Here is a 20,206-nt window from a genome sequence, read left to right on the forward strand (position 1 = left end):
ATTTCCTTATGGTAATGGAAAACTTATGAACACATAGGCCATCCCAATCTTAGTCACACAGAGTTGGATAAGGTCCATTGAATCATACTCTATACCATGCAAAAATCCAAAGTCTTTCATGAACTCCTAGGGGTCTTCCTGGTCCCCCATCTCCAGGTTTTGTTTGCATGTCTGCTACCTCCAGCCTGTAAAATGTTGACCCAAGTACATGTAGTGCCATTGTCTAGTAATATTTGAATTGTGCCCTGCTCAAGGACACGAGGCTAAGGAGGCAAGAGGGCCTAAAAATCCATCCTGTGCTCTATCGATCTATCGCATCTATGCAGAAGGAGATGCTCTTTTAACGAATTTGTCCAAATGTATGGCACAGGCTAGAAGCAGCCCTGTGCCCATTCTATTATTTAATAAAAATCCCTCCTTTATAGCAAGCTTTTGTGACACAGAAAACCTTACTGAAATTCTGGGGGTAGAGGAGATTGAGGCAGTGAGATTTCCGTCCTTAAAGTATCATTTAGTTTCCTCTCCACCAGGGAAATTTTAGTACCATGTAGTCCTACATTATCCCCAGCCTCGCACCAACTTACTGGCTCCTCTCATCCTTCCTATTTCCACTCTGCACCTTTACTCTCCCCTCTCCTCCCCTTCCCTCCCCTCCCCTCCCCTTCCCTTCCCTTCCCTTCTACTCCCTCTCTATCTTCCTCCTCCCCTTCCCCTTTTCCTTCCTCTCCCTCTTTCACTCTTCTTCCTCCTCCTTCCTCTCCTGCTCCTTCTCTTTCACCCTCCCCTTCCTCATTGTCCCAAGAGAAGTCAAATCGTATTATTTGTTCTTTCAACCCACACACAGCTTCACCTTACCCAGTAGCTTGTAGACTTTTTTTTTTTTTTTTTTTTTTTTTTGCAAATAATGTCCCTTTCCTGAGTAGATGCCAGTTCCTATCATCTGTGGTGATAACCCTCATTTCATCTTATACATTCATCTGCCCTGTCCTCCATTCCCATGTCTGTCAATTCCTTAAGAGTCCAGGCAATGCATCCACAGGGGATCTTTAGTCAGTATTTAGTAAATAAACTGAAATCACTTGAGGCTGATCAAGACCAGGTACTGATTTTTGCTTTGCCACCTACTAGTTAAGGACCTTCAATAAATTAACCTTGTAGAACCTCAGTTTCCTCATCTGTCAACACAACAGGAGTAGGGTGAGGTAAGTAAGGTGCTTAGGTGCTTTGGCAGAATGTCTGGAGCCCAATCTTACACCCTGGGCAATTGCCTGCACTATTCTGATCCAGGTCTAAACCACAGGGATAATATGGTATCTCTCTCACTGGACTGCTGTTGGAAGTATTTGAGATGAAGTGTGCAGTGTGCCAAGCATATTTACACCATATTTGTAAATGAATGTAAATTTTACCTCAACAAAGTTAGCTCATGTTCTATTTTCTATCTATAATTCACAGTAATCACTAAACTTAATAATCATTTGAAACTAAAGCCTAGAGTTGTAATAATCCAAGCAGGATTCAAATGATACGTTGGTTTTGTAATAGTTTTGAGCCACACATGTGTTGCCCCACTGTTTGGAGCATGTGTAAATATGTCTCCATGTCTTCCTGTTGAAGATCACTGACAGAGGCACCATTTGAGAAGCAGCTTCATGGTTACAGCTCGGGAATCTGCCCGCAGGAATGTAGCCTCCTATTAGAAACCATTGCGAGTTTTATATGTCCCTGGCAGCTTAATCCAACTGAAGTCCCAGATGGCCCCTCGGTGGGTGGGTGGGTGGTTGTCAGCTTCCTTGCTGTGAGGGATGAACGCCCATCAACCTGGCTGCTTCGACATTTCCAGGATGGAACCTGCTCCCAGTGTCCCTGGAGAAGTGGGCTGCTCTTGGCCAGTCACCATGAGAAACCCCATTGCGTGTCTCTTCCTTGGGCCTCAAATATCTATCCCATTCTTAAAAAGAAAAATGTATGTATTTGTTTGAAAGGCAGAGAGAGAGAGAGAGAGAGAGAGTTCTTCCATCTTCTAATTCACTGCCCCAAATGGCCACAACTGTCAGGGCCATGCCAGGCTGTAGACAGGAGCCAGGGACTCCATCTGGGTCATGGGTACCAGGAACACAAGCACCTGGGCTGTTATGTGCTGCCTTCACAAGCCCATTAGCAGGGAGCTGGACTGGAAGCAGAGCAGCTGGGACTTTAAATGCTGCTCTGATCTGCGACACTGCAGTTGCAAGTGGCAGCTTAATTTGCTACGCCTCACTACTGGCTCCACTCTGAGCCCTTCTGCTGACGCTCTAAACTATTGAAAAGTCCTCTTTTTAAAAATCTCCTCCTGCCATTGAATTAATGCCTTAAAGGACACTCAGATAAAATTTTTATGTTAGCTCATTAGGGAGAAAATGATGATTATTTTGAAATTCAGTGAACCCAAGGAGTTTCTCCATCCATAAAATCAGAGCGAACTTTTACAGATGTAAATGTCGGGGCCGGTGCTGTGGTGCAGTGGGCTAAGCCTGCATCTGTGGTGCCAGCATCCCTTATGGGTGCCGGTTCATGTGCCGCTGCTCCTCTTCTGACCCAGCTCTCTGCCATGGCCTGGGAAAGCAATGGAAGATGGCCCAAGTGCTTGAGCCCCTGCACCTGAGTGGGAGACCGGGAAGAAACTCCTGGCTCCTGGCTTCAGTTAGGCCCAGCTCCGAGCACTGTGGCCATTTGGGGAGTGAACCAGTGGATGGAAGACCTTTCTCTAGGTGTCTCTCTCTTTCTGTCTGTGGCTCTGCCTCTCAAATAAACAAATAAAAATATTTTTTAAAAAATGGAATGTCTGAAATTCGGCTCAGTGAAATCTTCAGAATAAAGCTCACGGTGCGCCCTCTGGAAGGAAAGAAAAAATCAGAGGCTCCCCCTGGAGAAATTCTCATGTCACATGGCCCGTAGTTGAAGTGGAGCCAAACTCAAATACCATTCAAACTGGGTGAAAATCCCCCCAGCTGTTTTCACATGATGTGATGCCAGAGACACAGGACCTGCACATGTTGCATGCTGAGGATGCTGACGGTGCACAAGGAGCCAGCAGACGAGGGAGAGGGGCTTAAAGGATTCCAAGGCGTGGCAGACACTGCCTGGCACCCGGCAAGCCTTTGGTAACTGCTATCACCTGCTACGCGCAGGACCCGGAGTGCAAAGCTGCGCACCCCCGCCACTGTCTCCGGGAAGAGCCAGCAACACACATTTGCAGGGCACAGAGCTTGCTGCAAAATACATCGCACTCTAGGTAAGAGTTGCGTCTGGGCACAGGGATTCTTTCCCTGTCTCCCTTTCAGCTTTTCCTCATTTCTCTGTAGGAGTAAGCGTTCTACTGATCACGAAAACATCATACTGTATTCTTAGGTTTGGGAAGAGATTTTTAAAGGCTCTCTACTTTGTTTATGGTTAGCCTTTGCAAATTAACTACTCTCCAGACCTTCAAAATGTTCTGAGGGAAGGCACAGGAGAAGGACTTCAGGGAAACTGATGTACACTCACGCTCTGGTCACAGGCTGATTCTCTCCCCTCTTTTTTCTTCTCTCTCTCTCTCTCTCTCTCTCTCTCTCTCTCTCTCTCTCTCTCTCTCTCTTCCTGTAGAGCCAAATCAACGATTTACAGCTGTGAGAGCTGCCACATTTATTTCTTCAATTATTTTGTTTCTGGCCCAAATTCCCATTGCTGCAACTGCCTGTGCAAAATGAAAACATATAAACATTTAAAAGTTTGTTATTTTTTTGAAGCAAAACAAAAACGAATTTACCCTAAAAGCAACCAGACTGTGTAGGTCCTTTTTTTTCCCTTCAGTTTCTTTTTTTACACCAGCAGATTTGGTAGCCAGAAACTGCTGGAATTCTCTTTATAGAATCCTAGCAACGTAAAGGCATTGACCTCGGTTAAACTCCTGACCACCCCAACTAGTGAATAAAGTAAACAAAAATCCCACAACTAAAGCTTGATTTTATGCCCCAGCTGTGAGACAGGATGTGGATGTTTTAAAACAAACAAACCAACAACAAAATGCAACCAACGCCACCAACTCCTAAGCACGAGGGTGCGGCCCCCATTCCTCTGAGCGGCAGGAGCCCTTCCTTCTTAAAGCTGGTGAGTCCGAGGGAGGGAGCTCACCTGGCAGGAATTAAGGGGCGGTGCCTATGGAGGACGTAGCACAGGCCGGTTGGGCACTGACAGTCTTGAATAGGGAGCGTTATTGCGCAATAGGTGCAGTCCCAATATTTGGTAGCCAAGAAAGCAGAGCAGGGAGTTACAAGGATCAGACCACAGGCCTGGTCCTCTCACTGACTTGATCACTACCTTGTTTCATCTGCACAGCAATCCTGCGAGGTGAGGGGTTTTTGTTCCCATTTTGTAGATGAGAAAACTGGGGCCTCAGGAAGCAAAGCAGTTTTGAATGTGAGTCACCCATTAAGTTACTGGGACTATGGAAATCCGAATTTCCTTATTGAGCAATAAGGATGAAATGGGAGTTCCATTATATATTTTAGGAATCTCCTTTTTTTAAAAAAAAAAAAAAGTATTTGAGAGGCAGAGAGAGAGAGAGAGAGAGCGCCCTCCCATCTGCTGGTTCGTTCCCCAAATGCTCAGGAATCAGGAACTCAATCCAGTTCTCCCACATGGGGGACAGGGACTCAGCTGCTTGAGTCGTCACCTGCTCCCACCCATGCGTACATATTAGCAGGCCCCTGGAATTGGGAGTGAGTTGGGACCCAAACCTAGGAACTCCGATGTGGGAGGCAGACATCCCAAGCAACATCTTAACACTTACTGCCTGTCCCAGATGTCTCCTGCGTTAGGAATTCTCAGGCCTGTTCATTACTCAAAAGTTCAAATACCTTAACCTGCCCTTGTGATGAAGAGGGTTTCTGAGTCGTAGCATCAGGCAAGGTGGTGTACCCTTCTGGATGGCACTGTGGCTGACAGCAGCCTTAGGTCAGCCTGTCCCTATAGCAACTGCACTTTCCCCGTGCTGCAGCTGGTGGCCAGGCCTCAGGAATTGAAGGGGCTGATTCTGTCTTGTTTCTGACTCTTGTCACTCGATAGCACAACAGCCAGCTCTTCTGGCCTAATCCTCAAATGGCCCCAGTTCCCTGGGCAGGCTTTATTTTAATTTGCAGGGTTCTGGGTTTAGGAGATACTGCATAACTATTTTAGGACTAAGTCCTCATAAAAGGCAGGGCAGCCTGGGAGAAGGCCTCCCCCAAGCTAATTTTGCTCCTGGTTGGACAAGCCCTTCTTTAGGACTATGCCTGTCAGAAGACTGCCCACTGCCAACTTGTTCTAGTTCTCAATGCAGTGTTCAGATCAGAAAAGGCCTTTTTGAAAAAAGAAGTATCACAAGCAGATTGTTACAAATTAAAGTACATTTGAAGGCCCTCAAATGATTTGTCTCTTTGGAAGCCTCTCATTTTTTTAAAAGATTTATTTATTTATTTAAAAAGCAGAGTTACAGAGAGAAAGAGAGAGAGAGCAAGGTCTCCCATCTGCTGGTTCACTCCCCAGATGGCTTCAACAGCCAGAGCTGAACCATTTCAAAGCCAGGAGCCAGGAGCTTCCTCCAGGACTCCCACATGAGTGCAGGGGCCCAAGCACTTGGGCCATCCTCCGCTGCTTTCACAGGTGCATCAGTAGGAAGCTGGATCAGAAGTGGAGCAGCTGGGGCATGAACCAGTGTCCGTATGGGATGCGGGTGCCACAAGTGGAGGCTTAACCGGCTGCACCACAGCTCTGGCTCCCAAGCCTCTGGTCTTAACTGCTGCATATCCTTGTGTCACTCAAATCTTGGCAGGATTGTCACTTGGGCACTAATTAACTTAGGAGGGAAAGGGTCAACATGGTTCATTTAGAGGAGACAGAAATTTAGGGGTTTTTTTTGGTTTTTAAGAGAAAGGGCCACAGTGAAAATAGATGACCTGAAACAGACGTACAAACGTCTGTCCCTTCAACTGGGCTTGGGTCCCACAGCTATTCTGCTGATTCTGCAAGCAGCCTTCTGCTTCCTACAAAAATGACCGCTTTGTTTTGGCTCTCATTTCCTTTAGTCATAATTGCCTGTTATTATAATAATCTTACCACCACAATACAAAACTCTGGAGGATAGAGAAATATAAAAATCACCACTAATCCTATCACCAACCAGGAACAGCATTGTAGAGGTCCTGCCCGTTCAAGGCTCACTCCCTCTGTATGGGCTTCACTCATCCATGGAACTGAAACCCAAACCCTCTGTAAAGTATCTGTAAAACCATAGGCAAGTGGGACTCAGCCTCCCACTCTTGGCCCAAGGTTTCCTTGCCCGTCCCTTAGGATGGCTAAAGGAATTCATTGGATGGAGGGAGTCCAGTTGGCCTTTTGAGATTCTAATCATTTGTGTCTCCAATGGATAAAAGCTCTGCTGTCCATAGAGAGTTGTTGAGGGGAATTCCAGGTGCAGACAGGGAAATTCCAGGTCTGGGGCAGAAGGTAACTACCACTAGGGGTCGGTGCTGTAGCGCAGCAGATAAAGCTGCTGCCTGCAGTGTCGGCATCCCATATGGGCACCGGTTCGAGTCCCAGTTGTTCCACTTCCAATCTAGCTCCCTGCTAATGACCTGGAAAAGCAGAGGAAGATGGTCCAAGTGCTTGGGGCCCCTGCAATCACATGAGAGACCTAGATTCCTAGCTTCAAATTGGCACAGCTCTGACTGTTGCAGCCATTTGGGGAGTAAACCAGCAGATGGAAGACTCTCTCTCTCTCTCTCTCTCTGTAACTCTGCCTTTCAAATAAATGAGTAAGTCTTAAAAAAAAAAAAAAAAAAAGTAACTGATCTTGTTTGTGGCCTGCAGGGTGTGCTTTTTTCGCTGCTTGGGGAGCCACGCTGGTCACTTAGCCCTGAGCAGGTCCACAGCCCAGTCCCCCATGAGCCCTTGATGGGGAAGGAGAAGTGCCCCTAGGGGGTGGGTGCAGGCCTCCCCACCACCCACACCTTCGCTTTCCTCTTCTGACCTCAGGCGGGGGCAGCCTGATAGCCTTCAATGCTTTGTCACAGGAGAGAGCACAAAACCTCAAAAATAGTCTGTCCTGTGCCTCCAGCCCTTGGGAGAAGCGAGTCAGCAGCTCCCTCGGCACCAAGCCTGCCCCTGGGATAGTCGGCCTGGAGCTTCTCTGGGCCCCTGCACTTGAGGGCATGCAAAAGCCACCCAGCCTGGAGAGAATATCGAACAGTAGGGAGTAACTTTCTGAAGCCCAACGGACTTTTTACCTAAAATCTAAATTCCATTAGAACCTCTGGTTTTGTGTGTCCCCTCTCCTGCTTCCCTGTGTCACATTGCAAAGAAGAAGCATTTTAGGGTGGGAGAGACCCATGATGCAAGCAGATAACGCCTTCTAAATGCAGTCTTGTGGGGAGTGGGGTTAGTTAAGTGAGATAATGCAGGGAAAGCACACTACCTGATACTAGTGTCCAATCAGCGGCAACAATGCGTGATGATGAACAGTAAGTATGAGAACCATGATGCACAGGCAGGGTTTTCTGGTGCCAAGTGATTCCATTCTGAGGTTATCATAAAATGCCCCAGTAATGAAATCAGGGTTCCTAGCTGAGTGACAGAAGATTGCATGCTGTTTGAAATCTTTGTTTGCTTTTATTGGGCATGCCTGCAGTGCTGAAAAATGGAGACCTTTTCTAACTTTCCAAAAATGGTCAACTTCTTCTTAGTAGCCTCCTAATCACAATGTTGCTACAGAGGTTCAGTAAATTGGGTCCATGGTGTGACTTCAGTGATTTCTTAAAAAAAAAAAAAAAAAGATTTATTGATTTATTTGAAAGGCAGAGAGAGGCCGGCGCCGCGGCTCACTAGGCTAATCCTCCACCTTGCGGCGCCGGCACACCGGGTTCTAGTCCCAGTCGGGGCGCCGGATTCTGTCCCGATTGCCCCTCTTCCAGGCCAGCTCTCTGCTGTGGCCAGGGAGTGCAGTGGAGGATGGCCCGAGTGCTTGGGCCCTGCACCCCATGGGAGACCAGGAGAAGTACCTGGCTCCTGCCATCGGATCAGCGTGGTGCACCTGCCGCAGTGCGCCGGCAGTGGCGGCCATTGGAGGGTGAACCAACGGCAAAGGAAGACCTTTCTCTCTGTCTCTCTCTCACTGTCCACTCTGCCTGTCAAAAAAAAATAAAAAATAAAAAATAAAGAAAGGCAGAGAGAGAGAGAGAGAGAGGTCTTTCATCCACTGGTTCACTCCCCAAATGGCCACAACAGCTGGAACTGAGCTGATCTGAAGCCAGGAAACTGGAGCTTCTTCCAGGTCTCCCATGCAGGTGCAGGGGCACAAACACCTGGGCCATCTTCTGCTGCTGTCCCAGGCCATAGCAGAGATATGAGCTAGCACACGGATTTCACAAGGAGGGGCACGCATGAGTCCTGCAGAAGGTTCAGTAGCCAGAGCAAAGTTTGGTCAATGCACAGAATCTTTGTTGCCTAGCACTACTCTTTCTGTCTTTTTCAATTTCTGTAAAACAAATAAGGTCATTTCTTCCATGGTGGTCCTCTAGGGAGGAAAGCAAATCAGCTGGCCCAGCACACAAATCTCAGGGGTAGCTGCATTAAAAATAATGCGTAAACTTTTCAAAAATTTGGACACAGTGGAAGGATTTTGAATTGTGGATGGAGATAATGGCACAAACAACTGTTTCCATTGCATCCATCTGACTCCACTTATAAATCAGGTTGCCCTTGTAAGTAGCTCCCAATTTTTTTAAAAAAATTATTTATTTATTTGGAAGACAGAGAGAGATAGAGAGAGAGATCTTTCATCTGTTGGTTCACTCCCCAAATGGCTGCAATGGTTGGACTGGACTGATCCAAAGCCAGGAGTCAGAAGCTCCTTCCCAGTCTCCCACATGGGTGTCAGGGGCCCAGGTATTTGGGCCATCATCACCTGCTTTCCCAGACACATTGGCAGGAAGCTGGATAGGAAGGGGAGCAGCCAGGACACAAACCGGCACCCACATGGATGCTGGTGCTGCAGGTGGAGGCTTTATCCACTAGCCACAGCACCAGCCCTGAGTAGTTCTTAGCTAGAGTATAGAGGAAGAGAAGGGAGCCTGGTATTGGTGAAAGTAGCCTTGGCAACTACTAGTTCTTTGGCTCTGGATGACTCTTAATTCCTCTGAGCCTGTTTCCCTATCTGTAAAAAAGGGGGGAAGCAATACTCAACTGCTAGTGCTGGTGAAATAATGGAGCGGGAGGCACTGGGCACTGCTGAGACCCACATCCCATACCTGGAGTGCCTGGGTTCCAGTCCTTGTCTCACCTCTGATTCCAGCTTCCTGGTAGTGTGCACTGTGGGAGGTAATAGGTGGTGGCTCAAGTACCTGCATCCCTTACACCACACGGGAGACCCAGATTGAGTTCCTGGATGTGGCTTTGGCTTGGCCCAGCCCAGCTGTTGAAGGCCGTTTGGAGAGTGAGCCAGCAAATAGGAACTCGCTCTCTCTCTCTTCTCTCTGTCATTTTTTTGTTTGTTTTAATTTTTATTTTTTTCTTTTTATTATTTAATAAATGTGAATTTACAAAGTGCAACTTTTGTATTGTTGTGACTCCCCCCCGCCACCAACCTCCCTCCCTCCCACGGCCCTCCCCTCTCCCACTCCCTCTCTCATCCCGCCCTTCATCGAGTTTCATTTTCAATTACCTTCATATACAGATCAACTTAGTATACACTAAGCAAGGATTTCAACAGGCTGCCCTCACACAACCACACAAGGTATAGGGTATTGTTCGACTAGTTGTGTTGTCTTTAAGTTTCATAGTAAAACACATTAAGGACAGAGATCCTACATGGGGAGCATGTACCCAGTGACTCCCGTTGTTGATTTAGCAATTGGCACTCTTATTTATGATGTCAGCAATCACCCGAGGCTCTTGCCATGAGCTGTCTAGGCTATGGAAGCCCCTTGAGTTCACCAACTCTGAACTTGTTTAGTCAAGGCCATATCACATTGGAGTTCCTTCCTCCCTTCGGAGAAAGGCGCCTCCCTCCTTGATGGCCTGTTCCTTCTGCTGGGGTCTTGTTCACCAGGATCTTTCATTTAGATTGTTTTTGCCACCGTGTCGTGGCTTTCCATGCCTGTGAGACTCTCATGGGCCTTTTAGCCAGATCTGAATGCCCCAAGGGTTGATTCTGAGGCTGGTCTCTCTCTGTCATTTAAACAGATAAATCATTTTTCAATTTAAAAGAATGTAGCAGGCCTTGTGGCCCAGTATGTTAAGCTACTGCTTAGGATGTCCACATCCCATATCAGAACACCTGGTCTGAGCCCCAGCTACTCCGTGCTTTAATCCAGCTCCCTGCTAATGCTCCTCAGAGGCCCAATTACTTGAGTTCCTGCCACCCACATGGAGACCTGGTCTGAGTTCCAGGCCCCCAGCTTTGGCCTGGCCCCGTCCTAGCCACTGTGGCCATTTGAAGAATGAACTGGAAGATGCAAGAACTATCTACCTATTGATTGATCTCTATCTCTTTCTTTCCTTCTCTCTGTGCCATTCTGTCTTTCAAATAAATGAATCATTAAAAAAAATTAGAAAATAAAATAACATGGGTTGGTGTTGTAGCATAATGGGTAAAGTTACCACTTGTGATGCTGGCATCCCATACAGTCACTTTTTTGAGTCCTCCAATCCATCTCCCTGCTAATGTGCTTTGGAAAGTAGCAGAAGATGGTCTAAGTCCTTGGGCCCCCTGCCTGCACATGGGAGACCTGGAAGAAGTTCCTGGCTCCTGGCTTTGGCCTGGCCCAGCCAAGACCATTGCACCCATTTGGGGAGTGAACCAGTGGTTGGAAGATCTATCTCTCTCTGTCTCTGTCTCTCTCTGTAACTCTGACTTTCAAATAAATAAATCTTAAGAAAAGAAGCAAGCAAGCAAGCAAGAAAGAAAGAATGAAAGAAAGAAAATGGCAAACTTGAAAGCACTTTGAAAACCCTGGCCAGCAACAGAGACATGAGATGGAGCTGTGAACTATAGTAATTGATATCTAAGTTGCCATTGTTCCCCATAATACTATCATTGACCTCAATTTGTATTTAATTTCTGGTAAAAAGCACTTTCCAGGATGGCATCCAGCTTTGGTCTGAGGTCATACAGTTTACTGGTAAATACTTGTGCACGGGTGGCAAGCAATGTCCCCAGATGTATCGAAACCAACAGTAACACCAGACGGTCATCATTTCAACATCTGATTCCCTCTCCCTGGAAAACAGGAAAAGGGTTTTAAGGGCTAGCACACACCCTGTATGTATGAAGATGGCAAGCGAGCCAGTACGGCCAGTGCTGCGTGACGGAGGGGGAAGGTGGCAGGAAATGAAATCAGAGAAGCTGTAGGAGCCAGGCCAGTTGGGTCGTCCAGAGGAATTTGACTTTTCCTCTGAGAAGGAAGGGAAGCCCCTGGAGGGCTCTGAGCAGAGAAAGAGACGGTGCAGCTCGGGTTTTAATCAGATCATTTCAGGGTGAGAATGGCGGGGAGGCCACAAAGGAGCCCTTTGCAAACTCTGACCAGGGAGCTGTAGGTGCAGGTGGTGAGAAGTGAGTGGATTCTGGAATGTTAAAAAAAAAAAAAGGTGTGTTGGAGAGAACAGTGTCAAAGCTCATCCAAGAGTTTGGCCTGGAAAAGAAAACAATGTGCAGGTCTTAGAGAAGCCAAGAATTCTATTGGCAACTTTGTTTTGCTTTTAGAATGTTTGAAAGAATTACACTTCTGAGTTTAAGGGATCATTTTTTCGTATGTGATTTTTGAAAAAGACACACACACACACTCACTCACACAACACGGTACTTTTCAAAGCAATTTCTCATCCATGGTCTCATTGGGTCCTTAAAGGAATCTTGGGAGGTTGCTGCTACTACCCCCATGGTGTCAGAGTCTGAGCAGAAAAGTAGATTCATAATGACTGTTACAGAACAAGGGGGGTTGATACAAATTAGGCCTTGTGCAATTGTGCAGCCTGCCAGAGACATTTCTGTGTTGGGCGTTGGACCCAAAGTTGATACAATTTAGCAAGCCTGGAGATCCAGAAGGAAAGCTAAACATAAACGATTGTCCACATGGACCCACTAGAATCCATATGGAAAATACAGAAGCCACGCAGATGAACCGGAACCTGCATTGTCTCCCACATCTGAGGCCTCCGTGACTTGCAGGAGAAGCCATGCCCTCTGCATGCGGCTATACACACTCCAGTCCAGGACTTGAGAAGCTGAAGGTTCCAGCAGGAGCAGAAGGAGGCACGGGTTTGAGTGCAGCCCCACACCAACAAGCTATGCCGGCAGATCAGTGACAGTGGGGGCATGCTGCCACCATGCAACATAAAAATGGCTGCTCTATCACTTCCACCTTCCAAATCTAGCACAGAGTCGTCTTGTGCCCAAATCCACTGAGAGACGTGATTCCCACTTAGCTAAGCTGACATGGTATAGAGCTACCATACCCACGTCCCAGATGAAGAAAATGAAGATCTGGAGGAGCCAGGTGATTTACCCAATATCTTGCAGACATTTGTCACAGACGTCTTTTTAGCACGCGGGTTTGATGACCCCTGTCTCAGTGGCTTTAGTTAACATTTTTTCAAAGCTTGTAATGCGCCGGACACTGCGCCGTCTCATCCACAGCAGCACCATGGAGAAAATGTCCGTGACCCTGATTTGTGGGTAAAGGAATGGAGCTCAAAAAGGGGAGGCCAAGGAGTCAACAGCACTTGGCTAAGGTGAAACTTAGATTCAAAGGCAGATTAGTCGACCTCTGGTGTGGTCTTTCTCTTCCCAAACCCCATGGCCTGCAGTTTCCCGGTGTGGGGTATCAGAAGATGGCTCACCCTAAAAGAGGCCCCAGCATGCCAGTTCCCCTTGTGCGGTCTATGATGCTGGCCTGGAGTCAGTCCCCTCCCACTCCAGGGAAGTGGAATCCCATGGGAGTGGGGTGGGAGGGAATGCTTCAGTGTGTGTTGTTGGAGCTGTACTGATGGCACATGTGTTTCAGGCGTGGTGGCGAGAAAGCACCAGAGCACAGGCCGTGCCGTGGAGAAAACCTGCTAGCCCTTTTGCCACAGGCATAGGAGCATGGAAGTCAGCAAGGCCCCCTCGATGCTGCCATTTCCTACGACTGCACAGGGACCAGGAGTAGAGCTGAAACAGTGGTCTGAGGACGGGGCAGGGAAGGGCCCATTACTGTGCTGATGAAACCAGAGATCAGTGACTCAGGGCTGTCACACAACTCTGCATTCATTCAAATCTCTCTATAGTAGTAATAAGAGCTGGGATTACTTACTGCAATTGGTTGGTTATTTTGTGCCCAACCTAAATTTTTCATATTAAATAATTCAGCTAATCTTTGCTGTGGGCGTAGATGGCAGAAAGTTATTATTGACCATTTACATGCAGGACAATCGAGGCACAGAAAGGTTAATACACCCACAGTTAAATGAGCCGGGCAGGGGAGAGAGCTGTGGTGCAGCGGGTTAATGCCCTGGCCTGAAGCGCTGGTGTCCCATATAAGGCACCAGTTCTAGTCCCGGCTGCTCCTCTTCCGATCCAGCTCTCTGGTATGGCCTAGGAAAGCAGTAGAAGATGGCCCAAGTCCTTGGGCCCCTGTACCCACGTGGGAGACCCGAAGAAGCTCCTGGCTTCGGATTGGCACAGCTTCAGCCATTGTGGCCACCTAGGGAGTGAACCAGCAGATGGAAGACCTCTCTCTCTCTGTCTCTATCCCTCTCTGGAACTCTGTCTTTCAAATTAAAAAAAAAATCTTTAAAAAAAAATGAGTCCAAGGTGTCTGCCTCCAGAGCCCAAGACTCTCCAGCTCTGTGAGGGAAGGAGAGGGGGATGGAGGGTGGCAAGATGATTGTTCCCATTTTGTAGATGAGAACACTGAGACTTGGCATGGTTGACTAAGTTGCCTAAGTCTTGTTGCCAAGTCTGGATTCAAAGCCAGAGCAGTTGAACTTCAAAGCCTGGGCTCTTTCCAACTCTGCCACTCAGCCCTGTTAAAATAGTGGCCCATGTAGGACTCAAAATCAAGTCTTCTGATCTCTAATGCAAACCGAGCCACAGTGGCCTATGGTTTGTTGGAAAGACATTGCACCAAATGCCCCAGGAAGCAGTTTGACTGAGGTCAGCGCAGAGGTCCAAAGTCATCTGGGCAACAGTCAGGAAAGGACCAGCATCGGCCTTTCCACCTTGGAAACATTGCCTCGTGCTCTGGAACCAGGAGAACCAAATATGGTCTGATGCTGGGAAATCAGGCAACCCCAGCTCTGGCCTATGGCGTCTCTGCGGTCTCCTCAGTGCCCAGCCTCTGTGTGGCAACAGTATACTCATTCACCCATGACCCAGCACAACTCACCCATGCAGCGTCAGTTTACCAGGCATCCCCTCCATGTGCACACACAGGGGAAAGCCTTACACATAGACGCTCATGCACACTTCCTGTCTTCAGTGACTTTCTTGAGTAGCTGAGAAAACTCCAGTTTCCCTCTCATCTCCTTGTCCTCCTCCCCACATCTCTAATTAATATCAAGAAAGACAACCCCAGAAATGAGCAGAAACTAGTAAGAAAATGACTGACAGAAGTTTCTTCCATCATTCTCCCAACTAACCATAACTAGAGGTTGAATTTCTCGTCAGGCATGGTGCTAGGCCCCTAGGATGTGAATCGCATTTCATCTCTTGACTCCCCCATCTGGTAGGTATTTGCTACGTTTTGAACAAGATTCGGCTTCCCAAAGTCTTGTGCTACTGGTGCTGAAAGAGTGGAGACTTAACCCAGTACGCTATCTGAAGCAGAAGTGATTGGATTGAAGTTTCGAGCGCAGAGCCTCCGTGGTTGAATTGTGGTGGCTTTGCAAGGAGAGGCTGCATGGAGAAGCATGCTCCTTGTTGTTGCTTCCTGGCTCCCATGCTTCCTTCTTCTGCCCTCATTCCACCATCCACCACCCTCATCAGACACTGGGCCGTTCTTGGACTGTGAACCTCCAAAATCGTAAGCCAAAATAAACTTTCCTCCCTCATAAGTAACTCTTCTTGGATATTTGTTATATTGACAAAAATCTGACTACTACAAGCATTCTGCTTTTATTCCACATGTGAGAACATGAAGGCCCATGAGGGGAACTGACTGGCTCAGACCATCTTGTGAGATGCAACACACAATCAGTAGGAGCCGGATTTTGTTACTGTTGCTGTTGCTGTTTTTACTATTGTGAGGCATTGATTATCGGTGTATACCTGAAACTTCTCATACTTGCGCTTTCTGTTTTTCATTCCACAGCAAGATGATGAAGAGAGCGCTTAAAATATTTATAAATCAAACCTCAACTAGGTTGGAAATGAAATATAAAGGGAATTAAGTCTAGACACGGTGGTGCTGTAAGAGCATGGATGGTTTTGGCTGTGAAAGCAGTGTAGCTCATCTCAGAAACAAAGCAGGTGCTTTGTTAATGGAAACACCAATTATTTTTAGTTTTCCTCTTAATTGTTTTGTCTCCTGATTTCTTGTCTCCTGTGCATGAATCTTGAACAGGAACCACTTGAGGGGATGTCACTGATAAATTAGCCATGGAGGAAGTGTCAGCAAACACAAAAAAGGCAAATCCAGCCATAACTTTGTACACAATCCACCTGAACCATTCAGCCATAGATAAACCCAACTATTGCAGAAAAAAGAAAAATTCCCCAAAACATCTGTTCAGCCAGCTTATGGCCCATGTAATCCATCTGTGTGGGTAGCATGCTCAGACATCCACAGGTGGGTGGCAGAGCAAGGGGTGGCCAGCACTCAGGGACTGGAGGATACCGCTCACAGCCTGGAGCGCCTGCCCAACTGCAGTGTGTGATGGCTGAGACCATGGAAGCTGAAGCCACACTTTGATTTTAGAAATCCACCTATTTGGCCGGCGCCGTGGCTCACTAGGCTAATCCTCCACCTGTGGCGCCGGCACCCCGAGTTCTAGTCCCCGTTGGGGTGCTGGATTCTGTCCCAGTTGCTCCTCTTCCAGTCAAGCACTCTGCTGTGGCCCCGGGAGTGCAGTGGAGGATGGCCCAGGTGCTTGGGCCCGGCACCCACATGGGAGACCAGGAGGAAGCACCTGGCTCCTAGCTTCGGATCAGTGCAGCGCCCTGGCTGCATCGCGCTGGCCATAGCAGCCACTTGGGGGGTGAACCAACAGAAAAAGGAAGACCTTTCTCTCTGTCTCTCTCTCTCTCTCACTGTCTAACTCTGCCTGTCAAAAAAAGAAAAAGAAGAAAGAAAAGAGAAGAAAGAAAGAAAGAAAGAAAGAAAGAAAGAAAGAAAGAAAGAAAGAAAGAAATCCATCTACTTGAAAGGCAGCTAGAGAAACACCTAGACACAGACAGACAGACAGCTTCCATTTGATTTACTCCCCAGATGCTCACAGTGGCCAGAGCTGAGCCAGGGTGAAACCAGGAGTCAGGAACTCAATCCAGGTCTCCCAGATGGGTGGCAGGAACCTGATTACTAGCACCATCACCTGCTGCCTCCTAGGGTCAGCAATCACAAAAAGTTGGAGTTACGAGCTGGAGCTGGGACTTAAATCCAGGATCTTTAATATGGGATGTGGGTGTGTTAATGGTTGGGCTAAATGTCCACCTCTAAATTTTGAATTTTGATCATTTCCTGGGCTAGCAGTGTGCAATACCATAGTCTCTCTCCTGAGGCTGCACAGAAACATTGAGTCAAAATTCCCAACCAGTCTTTTGATCATGGAGGAAACAACCGTACTTATTATAGAGCTTACTGCAGTCAATAAATTACACAAGACATTCAACAGTTTCCTATAAAATACTCTGTGTTACATGATTTTTCCCAACCATAGGCTAATGTCAGCATTCTAAGCATATTTACAGTAGGCAAGGCTAAGCTACTCTGTTCAGTAGATTAGGTGTATTAAATGCATTTATGACTGATGGTATTTTAAATTTATGATGGGTTTATCAGGATATAACCCCATCATAAATCAAGAAGAATCTGTAGATGAGCGAAGCAAAGATACAAAAAGGAGGGAGTCAGGCAAATCAGTGCACAGATAAGAAAAGTGTTTTAGCATGCCAACAGAAGGCAGACATGAGAGACAGTCAGCTGTCCCACTGAGGTTCATGTCCCTTTCCAGAGTGGAGAGAGAAGTCTGGAGAGTGATGTCAAGCCAGGGGTGCCCTCTTTCCTTGCAGCTTGGTATGACCCTGAGATTTGTTCTCACCAGTGGAACACGAACAGAAGCTAAGCATGTCCCTTTGGGACCAGAGCAGTTATGAAGTGTGTGTGTCTTCTCCACTTTGTCCAGCACCTGCTGGAAAGCAGCGTGTCCTTCAAACTCCAGGCTCCTGTAGCCTTGCCTGGAGAACACTAGTCTAGTAGACAGAAACATACGTGGGCTTGACAGGAGCAAGACATGAACTTCTATTCTGTTTGTTTCTTATCCATGAACCAGGGGTGGGGGCGGGGGGCAGTCGTTTTTTGACCCCTAGTATTGCCTTGACTAAATATGGCAGAGGAGGTGCTGAGTGATTGTGGAACATGATTCATCCCATGTCACAGACAGTAAACCAGTACAGTGCATGCAGGCTACCAGCCTCTGGAGAACAAGAGCAAGAAAGGCTCTTGCTCACGGGGGAGCCCTTCACTAGGCGGGGACCACCTGCAGGGCTGAGACCTGCCCGCATCCTCACCATCTAGCAGTGCCTGGCTTGGAAAAGACCTTCAGGCTGTGCTGGCCGGGGATCACCTCCCAGGTCCACCCTGCCCCTGGAACACAGTGATCGGCCACAAGACTGGAACTCAGTGGACTTCAGAGAGTGTTTCTAAAATGATTAGATGAGGATCTGAACTAAGCCTTGAGATTCTCCCACCAGAGAGACCACACAACACTCAGGCAGATAGCAATGCGGAAATATTTTGGACTTAAGCAACACTGTCCTTATCCTAAGATAAAAGAAGAACCCTCTCAATAGAAAACCCTTGCAAAGGCCACACCAGGGAAGGACTCTGTATGATGAACTGAGGTGTTTCAGTCCCACTCCTAATCCACCACCCTCCTTGGGATTCCTAGGTTTCTGGGGAGGGCCTTGAAGTGCCCTGAGAAAGAGTGGACAGTGAATGTTCTAACAGGGTACAATATGATCTACAATACGACCATTGACGTAAAAGAAGCCCCAGATGGTGGTTGGGATGTCAGGAAACACAATTCTCTATTCTATCTGGGCAAGTTTCTTTCCTGAATTCCAGAGCCTACAGCGATCTGGCCACAGAGATAGGCGGATTTGAAACCGCAACACGAAAGGAACTCTCTCTACCTGGTGGGGAGGGAGTCCAGAACACTTAGCCGCTACACCAAGTTGTGGCGGAATTCAAAATCTTCGGCTGAGAATGAAATTCACTCATCGGAAGGTGCTTGGCTGACAAACATGAATAAAACGACCAGGGCCTATGTGAGAGGACATTACTCACTACCCAGGATACTTTGAAGATGTTTAGCTTCTTGTCATCACTTTACAAACTTTTCCAAGGCATGCCAGTTGTCCAGCCAGGAAATAGCAGGGGCTGGCTTCAAGTCCAAGTCGATGACCCTGGAATCCACTGTGCACTACAGATACAATCAGGTAATTCCCCTCCTGACTCCGGGTCCAGCAGGTTCCCACCCACCCACACACACACACATCGCTACTGCCTGGGGGAAGGGAAAGACATTGTTGTCTCACATCTCACACGGTGTCTCTGTATCAGGATTTTGCTTTGCTGAAGGGTCAGGGTTAAAATCTAGCATTCAAATATCAGGCACTGCCTGGTGTGTGTGTGTGTGACCTCTCAGGAAATCCTTAGCTCTTTGCTGTGGAGCCCAGTTAATTCCCCTGCCGCCGCCACCACCAAAGGCAATCACACGGGTTCCTTCTAGTTTGCATCTGTCCTGTCTGAGCTCAGTCCTAACTGTTCTGTAATTTTTTTTTTTTTTTACAATGATGGGTGCCTGAAATCCAACGCTCTGGGTAGTAGAGAACACAAGACAGAGTTGAACACATTGTGGTACATTTGGGGATTCAAGCCCCACAGAAGCAGGTCAGGTGCAAGCACTGAATTCAGCGGGCAGAGCTGCACACCTGAGGCTGCCTTTACACTCCAACCTGTCCCACCTCCAGGCCCGGCTAACCTTATTTCCCCAAGCCTCACTGCTTGGGGGTGCCGAGCTCATTCTGGCTGGAAATCAAGCACAATTTCCTGAGTTCAGATCAAAATTGTTTGCTCCAGAACCCCTTGACATGCCTGTGTCTCTGGCTCCCTTTCCTGGGCCCCTCCAAATTCCTCTGTCTCCAGACTAACATGTTTGCTCTTCACCCAACCCCTGCTCACGTGCTCTGGCTTTCTTGTTTCTATCTTCATCTGGCAGTAAAATTATTTTTACATTTTGACATCCCTCAGGCATTTAAAATTGACTACTTATCATCGTCATAAGACAAAAAGCATCGTCTGCAGCCCCACCACTTTCCCCCATCCCTGTTCATCTGCAGACACGGGAGCTATAGAGTCATCCAAGCATACCTCACAACCTCACATACGGTTTGGGTGGTTGCTATGTTCCTTTATGATCGGGATGGCAAACGGGTCCCATTGCTTGAGAAAGAAACTGGGCTCATCAGGTGACTATGTGAACTCAATTAGTGATTCCTACAGGAGCTCACATCATGGAGGAAAATTTGCGCGGGAGCACACACCGCAAGCTTGCTCTATTATATTGTTAGCACTGGCCATCAATTGTAAAAACTATGGCCTTCAAAAATTCCTTCCAGTCCTTGACAAATAGGTCCACACTGTTCCATGCCCCACCCCCCCAAGCCCCTACCTTGAATTTGGGCTACCTTTTGGATTGGTTTGACCAATCCTTAAGAGGCTATGCTGTCTTGGGATCCAGCTACCATATTAAGTTCAGGTAGACTAAATGAGAGACCTTGTGGAGAGACAGAGAGGTCCAGTGAGCCCCAAATATTCCAACCACCCCAGTGGGGCACCATGCACAGACATGAAATCATCTTGGGTATTCAGCCTACACCAGATTATTAACCGAATGCAACCACATGAGTGACCATACCACATACACCAAAAGAACTGTCCAGCAAAGCCCTACCACT

General features: G+C 47.5%; 1 pseudogene; it reads right to left on the reverse strand.

Annotated features, from left to right (window-relative positions):
- Nucleotides 1-15,507: 15,507 nt before the first annotated feature.
- On the reverse strand, nt 15,508-15,802 carry LOC127493674 (signal peptidase complex subunit 1 pseudogene; annotated as a pseudogene).
- Nucleotides 15,803-20,206: the final 4,404 nt, after the last annotated feature.

This window comes from Oryctolagus cuniculus, chromosome 7 (genome assembly GCF_051225735.1).
Source record: "Oryctolagus cuniculus isolate XC-2025 breed Fujian yellow rabbit chromosome 7, ASM5122573v1, whole genome shotgun sequence".
In the NCBI taxonomy this organism is placed as follows: domain Eukaryota; kingdom Metazoa; phylum Chordata; class Mammalia; order Lagomorpha; family Leporidae; genus Oryctolagus; species Oryctolagus cuniculus.